Consider the following 11,772-nt stretch of genomic DNA (forward strand, 5'->3'; position numbering starts at 1 on the left):
TTCTACGGCTGCTAAAAGCTGTGAGAGGAATCTGAAAGCTTTCAACAGTTTACACTGCTCCAGCTATTCTTGTAAATCTAGGCTGGATGAGCTGTGCATTACATGGGGGTCTTCTGACTTCTCAGGTGCTAGCACAGGAGAATTTCTATCAGGTGTCTTACGTATCTTTGATTTTTACATATTCAACCCAGATGAGCCCTGCTTGTGTTCGGCTTATGAAAATAGAGTCTCACTTTGAATTTTCTGGTATATGAGTATATTATGTATATATGTGCATGTGGCGCTGATTCTGTAGTTGGGATTGGAGTATAACAGTTTTAAAATGTAAATTACGGGAACTTCCTACTTAACTCCTTCTAGAGAAGGTTTGTTATCTGGGATTAGTAGTCCTTAAATGAGAAGAGGATATTTTTAAAGCTGTGTTTGTGTTTTGGTCAAATATTTGGGACAGTCTTATTATAGTTTGTATATTTTCTTCGTCATAATTATGGAAAAAAAACATGGTGGGGGATGAATTCAGACTGTGAGAACAGTCTGAGCACAAAAGTACACAAATGCTTTAGCAGATCTAACATAGCATGTAATTAAATGATAATTTACTGAGGTTGAAAGGGGTTTTGCAACTTAGGCGTCCACTGTTCTACCTCTTTAAAAAGCAGATGAATTACTTAAAAAGACTGTGTGGCTCTTCTGAAAAAAATGTTTTACAGAGCCTTGAAAAGTAGAAAACATTTACTTTTGAAACTTTCTTCTCAAGCAGAAAATCTGTTCTTGTATTACGGAAGGGTTTGCCATGACAGATGCATTTGGATGAATTCAGACTAATAAAGTTACTTGAGAAAATGTTTGATTTGATACTAACCAAATATGGATATTGGACGGTCTTACAGATAAAAGAAATGGGTGTAGATGATAGAGACTATGAAATAGATTCAGTTTGTTCCCATTTTATTCCTTTGTATTATTCTGCCTTGAAAATTGCTAACAGCAAGTGATTAATAAAAAATAACGAAGATATCATTAGGTCAAATTTTGGGGCCTGCCCCTTAATGGGTTCAAACTGATACATTGCTAGAAACTGTTTTGTCTTGCTTATGCACCTAAGTTTATGACAAAAAAATTTCTCCCCAAGCCCTATTCTCACGTAACATCTATTGGTTCAGTTCCTAATCATCTTTTCAAACTACTGCAAAGAAGTTGCTGTTGCTGAAGGTGTGGCCATTTAGTGAATACCTCCTCATACCACTGACTTTGGGGGTATCATCCATGATGCGAAATACATTCAACCTGCATAAAGATGTAGGGTTTTTAACATTTGTGTTTGTACATTAATTTGTGTTATAATGATAGTCAACGCTGTATTATAGGTTTTTGCAATTGTCTTTAAAGTCTGGAGACACAATGCCTGTCTTGCACTTACCAGTTACCTTTGGGGCAGTAAGTTGACACCTTCATAAAATATTACTGCTCAGTTGCTATCTATACATCTAAAAAATGTGCTGCAGTGGTACGTCTTAGGTACTGCTGCAATAGCACAAAAAATCTGTGGAGTGGAGTTTGTTTTTACCTTTCTGTAGGTGAGGTCAAATTTCCTTTACATGTGCAGGTTCTGTAGCACATTGTTTCGGGGAGATGTCTGGATGTCTGTGAAATACTGAGGTACAACAGACACTCGTTTATTAGATGCAGAGCTAGGAGGTGATTTTTCATAAGGTCACTAGCTTCTGTGGTGCCTACCTAGTAGCTTTTTTAATAATTCATAGTTCTTGCACCCTTTTCAACTCTGCTTGCAGAGAATTGGTGTAAGCAAAATTATTCAGAAGATGAGAAATGGAAGATCTGATATAAAGGTCACCTCTCAAGCTGTAAAGCATACAATCGTATTGATTTCATCAAACCCACTTTTTTATTTCAGGCTGTTGGTAGAGAGTTTTTGTTAAAAAATCCTGGTTTCTTTTAAATGTTCTTTTAAATGAACTGTTTTGTTCTTAAATTTGAAACCACAGAGCTAAATTTATGGAAATACCGGTAAAGGTGGCCTCCATTTTCTATTACCCTTTGCCAAATTCATTGCTTCCTAGTTTTGTGATTCATTTAGTTCTTATTTCTCTTGCGTATTTTTTTGAATGAGATTGTACATTTTAAAATGTTGCTGAAAATGGCCTTCTGATTTCCTATAAAGAAAAATCCAATTCAAAAGTTGAAAGTATTTTATGGCTTGAGAAACTAGTGGTGGTTGTGCCCTTCCCCCCAGCAACAGGACCCCCCCGCTGGCCTTCCATCATCTCCGTTCTTCTTTATTTGTTCCTTGAAATTATACTCTCTCCTTTAACCTTGTATATATGCCTTGATACAATGATTTGTCATATTGTATAAACTTACTGTATCTTATCTTATGTAGACCTCTTAAAATAATCTGGTGCTATAGTTACAGATTTCCTACAAACTACTTGGACGAGAAACAATATTCTATCTGTTACGAAAGTTATCTAGGCCAGTAACTTAAATTTATGTACAGGAAAATGTGTATATATCTGGCTAACAAAGATGATTGTTATAATCTAATATGAAGATAACATTCAGTTACTCTAAGCTTCATGCAAATTTTAGAGCAGTGGCAAAAATGACTTTCCTAAAGTAATACCTTGGAATGGTCTTGAATGTCCAGTTCCTACCCTGTGAGCGAAACTTCTGTCATTTTGTTTCTATAATTTTTAAGCACGCACCAGTGTAGATTTTTGGCTTTTTGACTTGATCACAGTAGTAATAAATAAATAATAGTCCCCACCCCAATTGACATTTATTTCTCTATCAATGTAGATAAAACAATTTCAGAGTTATTCAGAATGGAAAGTATCGTTATGGTAAGGTAAATAAGTTACTTAAACTCTTTAAATTTAGACTCCTCTGCTCAGGTTCAGAATGGCTACTAGTAAACACTTCTGTTCTTGAAAATGGGAATTAGATGAAAAACTATTTATTTGTATAAACATTATAGTGCCAACAGTGTTTGCTTTGAAGTGACAGTTACCTTTTGCCAGTGTGGGAGCAACTACTGATATGCTCTTCCCCCCGCTAACTCCAATGACTCATTGTTCATATGTATGGACACAGTTGCATTTTTGGCTGACTGTGCTGTGTGCACTATGTACTTTTGCAGGTCACAGTGCCATTTGGGCTTTGAATAATTGTGTAATGTATTTATTGGTTACTTTTTGTCTGCTCTAAATAAGCTCCATAGTATGCTGTACAATATGTGCAAATCCTTGATAAATCAAAGAGTTACTTTTCAGCAAAACCAGTTAGAAATGAACTATAAGTTTCGCTGCGTGGAGTGAATGGAGCTTCTTATGGATGCATGGAAATGTGTTGCTGAGCAAACAGCTTTGATTAACAGAATATGCTGTAATTTTAGAAATTGGGTTGGAGTGTAAGTAGCTATGAGACAGAATTGTAAGTATATTTCAGGATACACCTGTATTTTTAATGCTTAGTCAAATCAGTGTAGAATACTTGCAGGACACCGCTAAGAAAATGTGCTTAATGTGTATTTTAATTTTGCCATTTAAAAGGCAGACTTGCTATAACATTCTGGACTTGTAAGAATATGAAACCCAGCAATTTATTACAGTTTCAGTGCTTTCTTGCTCAAGTTCTTGTTTGGACATGAAATATGAATAAAAGTCCATGATTTTTAAATAGGTACTTAGGCTGAGTCCTAACAAATAGATATTTAATATATTTATCACTTTGAGTTAAGAAATGAGTCATCTTACTAACAGAAATTTCTTCTTAGTGCTTAAGAAAAATATTTTATGGATGTTGCACATACTGCTTTCTTTTTAAGATATAATTTGTTTTATTTTGGATCATTTGCATGCCTCAAATGTACATTTTGAACAGGTTGTATAGTGCCATATTTTGTTTCTGTAATACTTTTAAGTGTTTGAATTACCTAGATTTTAACAATTATTTTAGTAGTTCGGTGAAGCTATCTCTAGCATTTTTTTTGGAGTCTCTTTTTACACTCATAAACCCAAGAATCTGGGACTGTTTGTTCTTCACCTCAACTGTCTGTTATGGAGGGTCTGTCCATGTGAAATACTACTTTAAATTCTGATTGGTCAAGAACCCATTAACTCATAGGATTTGATCTTCTAAGGTAAAATTCCAACAATCCTAATTTTTAAATACAAAAGTATAATTCTTCTAGACTGTATCACAAATATTTATTAGGCCTATAGGGGAAAATGTTATGTTTTACAGATACAAAGATCTGTAATGGAAAAGAATCAGCAGTTAGTTTAATCACTTTTTCATAGTGTGACAGTGGTAAACATAATTAGCACCATTAAAATATAGTAACTTTTACTGAGATAATTGGAGGATAATTTTAAAAAGTGGCACTAAAAGTTTGCTTTCTTTTGGATATTTTATAAGTCTTTTTTTGTAATCATAATTCTGTCTTTTATTAACGGGATAGAATGTTTATCTGTGAGAAATTAATGGGGTTTGAAAGCTTAGTGTTTAATGTTAAAACAGTATGATGTGATTGTTCTGTAGAACTGAACCTCTTTGGGCGTATGCACATGCACTAGTCAATTTGTTGTTCAGGTGCATTCTGACGTGAGGAGAAACAAGGAGTAAATGATGGATGTTTAGAACAGACATAAACCAATATGAACTTTCTGTGTGTGTGTATAAATATCCATCTATATATTGTCTCTCCCATAAAAAATATTGTGGGTGTTTTTGTTTTTTAATGTGGATTACTACTACTTGGCTCACTTTTTTTTGTGTGGATGTCTTTTAAAATTGAAGCTATTAAGAACATTCTTTCCCTTTTCTCCTTTCCTTTATTTCCTCCAAGCTTTAATTTGAGAATAATAGTTCAATATATTTGTATTTATCATGGAAAAAACCTGTTACAGTTCCGTTTAGTCAGGTTTGACCAAAATAGAGAGCTAGGCTTACACGTGGTGTCGAAACATCTGAAGAGAATCTGAGAAATAGGAACAGTGACTTAGTTGCCTCCCCTCTTTTGTAATGTTTTAGTGGTTGAGGGATTCAGAGTGAGGGAGGCTGGGATTCGGTTTCACCTTCTGCTTGATCACGTTTAATCCACTACCTCTTATTTCCTAGAATATTTCCATAACAGATAACTGGTGTGGTATTCTGGGTTTGGTGTGAAGACTTTCTTTGCTACTAGTCTTCCATTTCATATAAAATACTTAAATAAATAAGTGCAAATTGGCAGCAGTGGTTGGAACTCTAATAGCTTCCTGCCTTTTCAGTAGCATTTCCTAATAGTGGTTTTTGAAAGTCATTATTTCTGGTTTAAGTGCTTCTAACTTCAGTGGATCTTGTTTTGCTTAATTTTGCACATGCTTTTGTTTGTTTTGTGAGTAAAGAGCTGTCTTCTCCCTGGCTCAATAGCCTGAGGTGTGCACAAAGCCCAGGCTTTATTTTCTTGAGTAGGCATGGTGCATTAAAAAATTAGGAACACAGGAACTGACAGGGCAAATGAAACCCGCGGTCCCCTTTCTTTGTTGTCTTCTACTGCAAACTAGTGAATTCCGCAAGAGACAGTTTAAATTATCGGGAATGGACAACTGTAGAAAACTAGTTCTATTTTTCAAGATTTGTTAATAAAAAAAGCAACTACCTACTCCTGTTCCCTCCTCCGTGTTTTGTGTTGCCCTGCGCTGTGTATTTTGCTTTCAGGAGTGCGGTGCTTCTCTTGCCTTTCTTCCTCAAGACGGTGTGCAGTCGGCTGGGAAGGGGGAGAGGGAGAGAGAAGGGAGGAGAGAGAGAAATCTATAGGGGGTGGAGAGAAAGTGCTCCCCTTAAAGGAAAGGTGTGTCCTTTCTAGCACATGTTCAGACCACTCGGGAGTTAGTCGTAGGTAAGTACATCGTAGTATGGTCATCTGTGCCTTCTTGCTGTCATGGGGAGCTGTGTCTCACTTGCATAATTTATCTCTTGGTTCAGTAATACAATCCCAGTGGTTGGAGAATTTCAGGTACGGGAGACTACTGCTTTTCATGGTAACTTTCTTGCTACGCTTTGCTATCCGTCAGGATGATTTTATGCTGTCGAAACAATATTTTGTGTTCTGAGGGAGGGTGCACAAGCAGCGTGTATAACAAGGAGCAACTTGAGTTACTTTTAAGTCATAAGGCGGATATGTGGGCTTGTAAGAGAGAGGATGTCCATTATTAGTTTGCACAGCCAGAAGGCAAATGATGATAATTGCTTTGAAAACGTCCCCTATGTTTTAATTTTAGAAAGTATGATAATAGAAATGATTCATTATAATAGAACCATGTATGTAGAAGAAAAACTAAACTATTACTATTTTTGCAGGATTTATTACCTAGTGATGATGTTGTACCTGAAATATTAATCAGCTGCTTATATTCTCATTAACAGTTGTCACACAGTGTACTTTAGCTCGTTACAAATGCAATGTTTTGGGATGAATTTAATAGATAACAGTAAATGTTCAATATTACAAGAAAATATTTGGAAAGATAAAAAGCAGCTTACTAATGAACTTTATATAATAATGCTTGTACTTTGCATAGATTTCTATATTGAAAATTTACATCCTTTCTATTTAAACATAATCTGTTACAAATGCATTCAGGACCAGATTTTGCCCTGTCAGAATTTCACATGCACTGATGTTTCATTCTTTTCTTACTTTCAGACCCATATAATAGGTGTGAATTTTATTTGTCTTTAACTTGAGCTTAGACACCAAATAAGCACAATATTCAAATATTTATTTTGGAGGTTACAATATTTGTTTCTGAACAAACTAAACCTGTTAAATGAGTAAAATTAGACTCACTGTTTTAGTAGAACATGGAATGCATCACTATTCCTGCTCCCTATTGGAAGTAGGGGTACAGGAAAATAGATTACAGAATTATTTTTGATAAAATACAGCAACGTTTTGCAAGTTGTCATGTTTTATGTAGTCAAATTTTGCTTATCCTTGAATTTTGAATAGAGTCACAGTGCAGTTTTAGCTGAAATCCAAATGGTACTGAATGTCTGGATAGGGTGATATATTTGGATTTGCAAATACTTATATGAAATTTATAACTTCTCTGAAAGGAATTAGCTGAAAAGGGATTCTAAAAGAGACTTTTTTTTTTTTTTTAAGTATTCAAGTTGCATCTGAAATATTGGCAGACAATCTGCCATTCATCAGTTTAGCTAGAAATGTATCTAAGAGCAAAGCTTTTTTTCATCCCCTCTGAGAGAGACAATCCATACTTTAAAAAATGTTCATATCTGGGCAAGTCTGTAAAACTGAATTCTGCCTGTAAATACCTGAAGTTGGTAAAGCATGGTTATGTAACTAGCATTGCATAATAATGCATTTAATGATATTCTAATAGGAGTTTACTTTTATCACTGTTTCTTTAGGAGAAAAGGTTGCAGAGATGTGACTAATTACCCTCCTTCTTTAAGGTTATCAGATGTCCTAATTTCAAGGAGTGTCCTTGCTAACAGGGACAACCCTGGAATCTTGGAGGCTTTACTGAAAATGGGGCAATGTTCTAATTTCAGAAAAATCCCATGTCAACCAGATACCTGTGCAGCTCCAGAGCCTCACGGAGACTCTGAGGGCACTGCATCTGTCTGGGGTAGTACCAGTACTTGCCTCTCATCTTACGAGAAAAAGATGTGAAATACAGGGCTGCTACAGCACCCGGCTGTCCCATTTCTGGGGATGAGCACTAGTACAGATAGAAAAATCTTCCTGGTCTTAGAAGTAAAGGAAATAAATTGTGTTTTCTCTTTAGAAGTGTGTTCAGTTTTTCCTTTCTGTAACTTCCCTGTAGCTACAAAGCTAATAAGTAGTCATGAGAATGGGTCAGCCAGATTGGGTTCATTGTCCCTTGCCTTTTGAATGGAAGGACCAGGCAGCAGACGATGGAGCACTGGAAGGAATTTCCGCAGAGGTTGAAGCTAAATTTAAAGGAGGAACAGTTCCCCATACCCTCTGTTCTCAGGCAGCTGTCAAAAGAAAAAAGTGCTGCGTTTAAGAAGCATTCAGATTTGTTTGACTACTTTGTTATCTCTGTACTCAAACTCAGAATATTTCATATGTATTTTAAAATAGGGAAGTCCTGGGATTATATAAGAGGTTACCCAAGTACAGTTTAGAGAAATCTGTGCGTTCTGGAGGAAAGATTGAAACCTGAATTTACTCTGTGTTTTAAATATGTGCTAAGACATCTCTGATTGCATATATATCCAAAGGTTTCTTCTATGGAAGAGATCACTGTGATACCTCACTTCTGCCCATCTAGAATAGGTATGCATGTAAGGTTCTTACTGGATTTCACTGAAGTTTCCTATACTTGAGAAAATCCTGTGTAATTATATATTTTATTTGAATAAAAACTTTCTAGTTTTCCTAGCACAGAGACCTTAATAAATTTGAGGACTGAAACAGGAAGCTGTTAAAATGTTAAACTCCTTCACTGTCCTCAAAATTTTGGGGAGTGATTGCTCCGTAGTCTTTATGGCATCTAGGACTTCCGCATATTGGGTTCCACAGTTGCCTCAGGAGGCAACTCTCTTGTAAATGTAAATGGCTTAGTAGGGTATTTAAATACCCAGCCATCGCATTCGGCCCTGTAATCTAATGTGTAAACTAAATAGGAAACTGCATGCATTTTTCATGTATGATGGTGTGTCAGGACACATGGGAAAACTTTCCTTTGTTGGGTTTGGGGTTTTAAAATGTATCACAAACGCATACATGCTGTTTGTCTTCCCGTTAGAGTGGCAACTGTTTTTTAAAAGAAACAATTAAGTTACTGTAGCTTTATTTTGTAACAGAATAAATACTTGGTGTCCATGTAGCAATACCTGAATGAGTTTAAAAGAATGTAGTTTTTTACTTACAACAGCTGACTCTTACCTGGGTAAGTGACAGTTCTAGTATTTCATTACTTCCCCTTCTGTCATTTTGCAGTACAAAATTTCATGCATCTGCCATCTCAGTTTCGTTTCTTTGTTGGAAAGATTTTGGGTACTCCCACTTCTTGTAATTAGAATAATGATGCAAAATTTTCTCAAGGTTAAGAAAACTGCTGGAGCCACAAAATGGAACATGAGCAAGCTGTAATTGCCTAGTTTCTTAAGTGAAGGTATGAAACTCCCAAAGAATTATGATAGTCTTTTGTGGGGAAGGTATACTGTTAGTATCAAGGGAAATGTCAGTTCTTAACAGTTGCTGCTAATTAAGGGCCGAGGTTTCAGCTGAGGTGAAGGAATGATTTTGCTTAAGTGTTGGAGCCCATGTGCACCAGTAAAAGCATCTGTGGAACAATTTGTAAGCTATTTAATGTTGTAAAAATCAACTGAAAAGAGTGTTTGCATTTTCTTTATTAATTAAATAGGGAACATTTCAATGATAATGCATCATGTGGATCAAGTCCTACAGTTCTCATTGCTGCTAATGGGATTTGTAAGTGTTGCAAAATCCATCTGCATCATAACAGAAAATTTGTTTCAGAGTGCCTTAGAAAGCTGTTTAGTCATTATTTCTGAAACTTTGGGTGACTTTAAGTTGCCCAAATCCAAACGTAATTGGATTTGCCTTTAAAAGACTACTGCTCTGAACTCCACTGCCCAATCATTTCATCTGAATATACACAGATATTCGGTTAGCAGGTTGTAAATTTTAAAATACTGTAAGTGTTCCTGAATCACCATCTAGTCAGACAGCTCCATTCTCGGTAACAAATGCCTTTTTCATTTTTGCTGGTTCTGTCCAGGTGAGCTGTAAATGATGTTCACATTTGGACAAGACAGCCAAACTACTCTGTGCCTGGCAAGTTTTGGCAATATATAGGTATCCGAGAAGCAGAAGTGAGGATGCTTGTTTGTAACATGAGATGGCATGGGAAAGCCATGCTACAAAGCTGTATCAATAGATTTTCTTTCATCTGAATTCCACGGTGAAGGCTTGTTATCAATACTAGTCTTTCCCTATCTTCTCTGTTGGGTCACAGTTATTTGGAAAAGGTTTAAGAGCTTCTGCTCTCTTCAGACACTTCATGACTCCTTCATTCTCCAGTTTTTCTGCTTGTCTGTGTTCCTTGACACACGGTATGACAGCAGTGCCTCCACTGGTGCCACTGACAGTCCCCGTCTTCCCTTTTCCACAAACGACATCTCCAAAGATGCTACAGAGTTGCATCACTCCTGCTGAGTATGAGATAATGCTGTAAGACATTTAACAGCTAAATTAACATCCTTTTCTGTGCTAAGAGATGCTACTGCTTATTATCTGTGCTGCCGACTGCCTCCGTGTTGCTTTTTCTAGATGTGTGCTGATTTTATTTTGGTTAAACATCAGAGAGACTGACTTCATGCACAAGTTCTCTCTTTCTTAATATTGTGGCTCCACTGAAGTACTAATTGATTTGGTCCTTTGTTTGTCCACCATTTTACATGATTCCTACCTACCTCTTAGTGCATATTCAGACCTTTCCCCAGCAGCGCCCCTCTGGATAAATTTCAGTTTTTGGAAAGCTAGTTGAGTTAATAATCTCTGCATGCTGCTCTAATATGCTTTTGTTTGTCTGTATATGCCTTTACCAAAGCCTCATTTTTCAAATTGTATTTATGAAACAAAGGTATAGATGATTAAAACTAATGATCTGATAGTGTCTTACTTTGACCGTAAATGTTCATGTTCAGTTTTAGGTATTGCATTCACTCATATACTGTAAAACTTCCAATATAGCAGAAATCAGTATTCCTCTGAATATTTTGGGGATTTATACAACCTGCTAAAGCTAGTAAACAGTTGGGGTTTTTTTCTGACAATCAAATTTAATTATTTTTAGCAAGGCTGGCTTGATAGCATTGGGAATGAAGATTTGTAAATGTATCAAACTCCTTCACTGATGGGAGTTACGTCCCTCAATTCCAATATTTTGTGGACTGAAGGAAAACAGTTTTTAAAAGCATCTCTCTTATGTGGCTAATCCTGTATGTGGGAAACATAGTTAATCTTTATTTGCAACATTTGACCTTGAGGTTCAAATATGTCTCTGAAAATCCAGTCTAGGTTTAGTTTTTTGATCAAGTGGATGTGCTTCATTATATTTGAAATGGTGGGTCGTCCCCCCCGCCCCCCAGTGCCAATTGTGAAACTTTATCCTTGATTCTGAAAATGAAGTTCTATTCCCAATCACTTTGACAAATTATATCCAAACTCTTCACTTACTCTCAGCGGTATTGGATAAATGATGGTGTTGTATAAGCAATGAAAGCAATTTGGTATGGCAGGTAGAACTTAAATACTATGTATATGATGCTTGAGCCAAAATCTGGTCACTAAAACTTTTTAATAACTGTCAACTCCACTCTTTTTAACTTCCTCCCTCTGCTTAAAACTTGTGAAATTGCATCTGGAGTGTTGTGACCGGTCTCAGTCTCCCCAGTACAGGGCAGACACTGACAACTGGGGGAAGTCCAGTGAAGGGCCACCAGGGTAGGGGAGCACGTGGCATACAAGGAGAGGCTGAGCGAGCTGGGGTGGTTCAGTCTGGAGAAGAGATGGCTTAGGTGGATTTAGTTTTATTGCTTTCTTCAGTTAGCCAGTGGAGGGTTATAAAAGAAGGCAGAGTTAGACTCATCTCTGAGGTACACAGCAAAAGGATATGAGGTAATATATGTAAGTTGCAGTATGGGAATTTCTGGTTAAATATAAAGAACTTTCTCACTAGGAGG

At 36.4% G+C, this 11,772-nt stretch overlaps 1 protein-coding gene across 22 annotated transcripts in view; it reads left to right on the forward strand.

Moving 5' to 3' along the window:
* ATP2B2 (ATPase plasma membrane Ca2+ transporting 2) overlaps nt 1–11,772 on the forward strand; it is a 440,214-nt gene that overhangs the window by 213,117 nt on the left and 215,325 nt on the right. Inside the window, exon 1 of one of the 22 annotated variants that reach the window (XM_069769741.1) lies at nt 5,887–5,905. The exons of the other annotated variants lie outside the window; for them this stretch is intronic. The gene's annotated coding sequence lies outside the window, so the exon portion shown is untranslated. Of the gene's footprint in view, nt 1–5,886; nt 5,906–11,772 lie in introns of those variants that run through there. 22 annotated transcript variants of the gene reach the window in all.

Source organism: Haliaeetus albicilla, chromosome 24 (assembly GCF_947461875.1).
Source record: "Haliaeetus albicilla chromosome 24, bHalAlb1.1, whole genome shotgun sequence".
Classification (NCBI taxonomy): Eukaryota; Metazoa; Chordata; class Aves; order Accipitriformes; family Accipitridae; genus Haliaeetus; species Haliaeetus albicilla.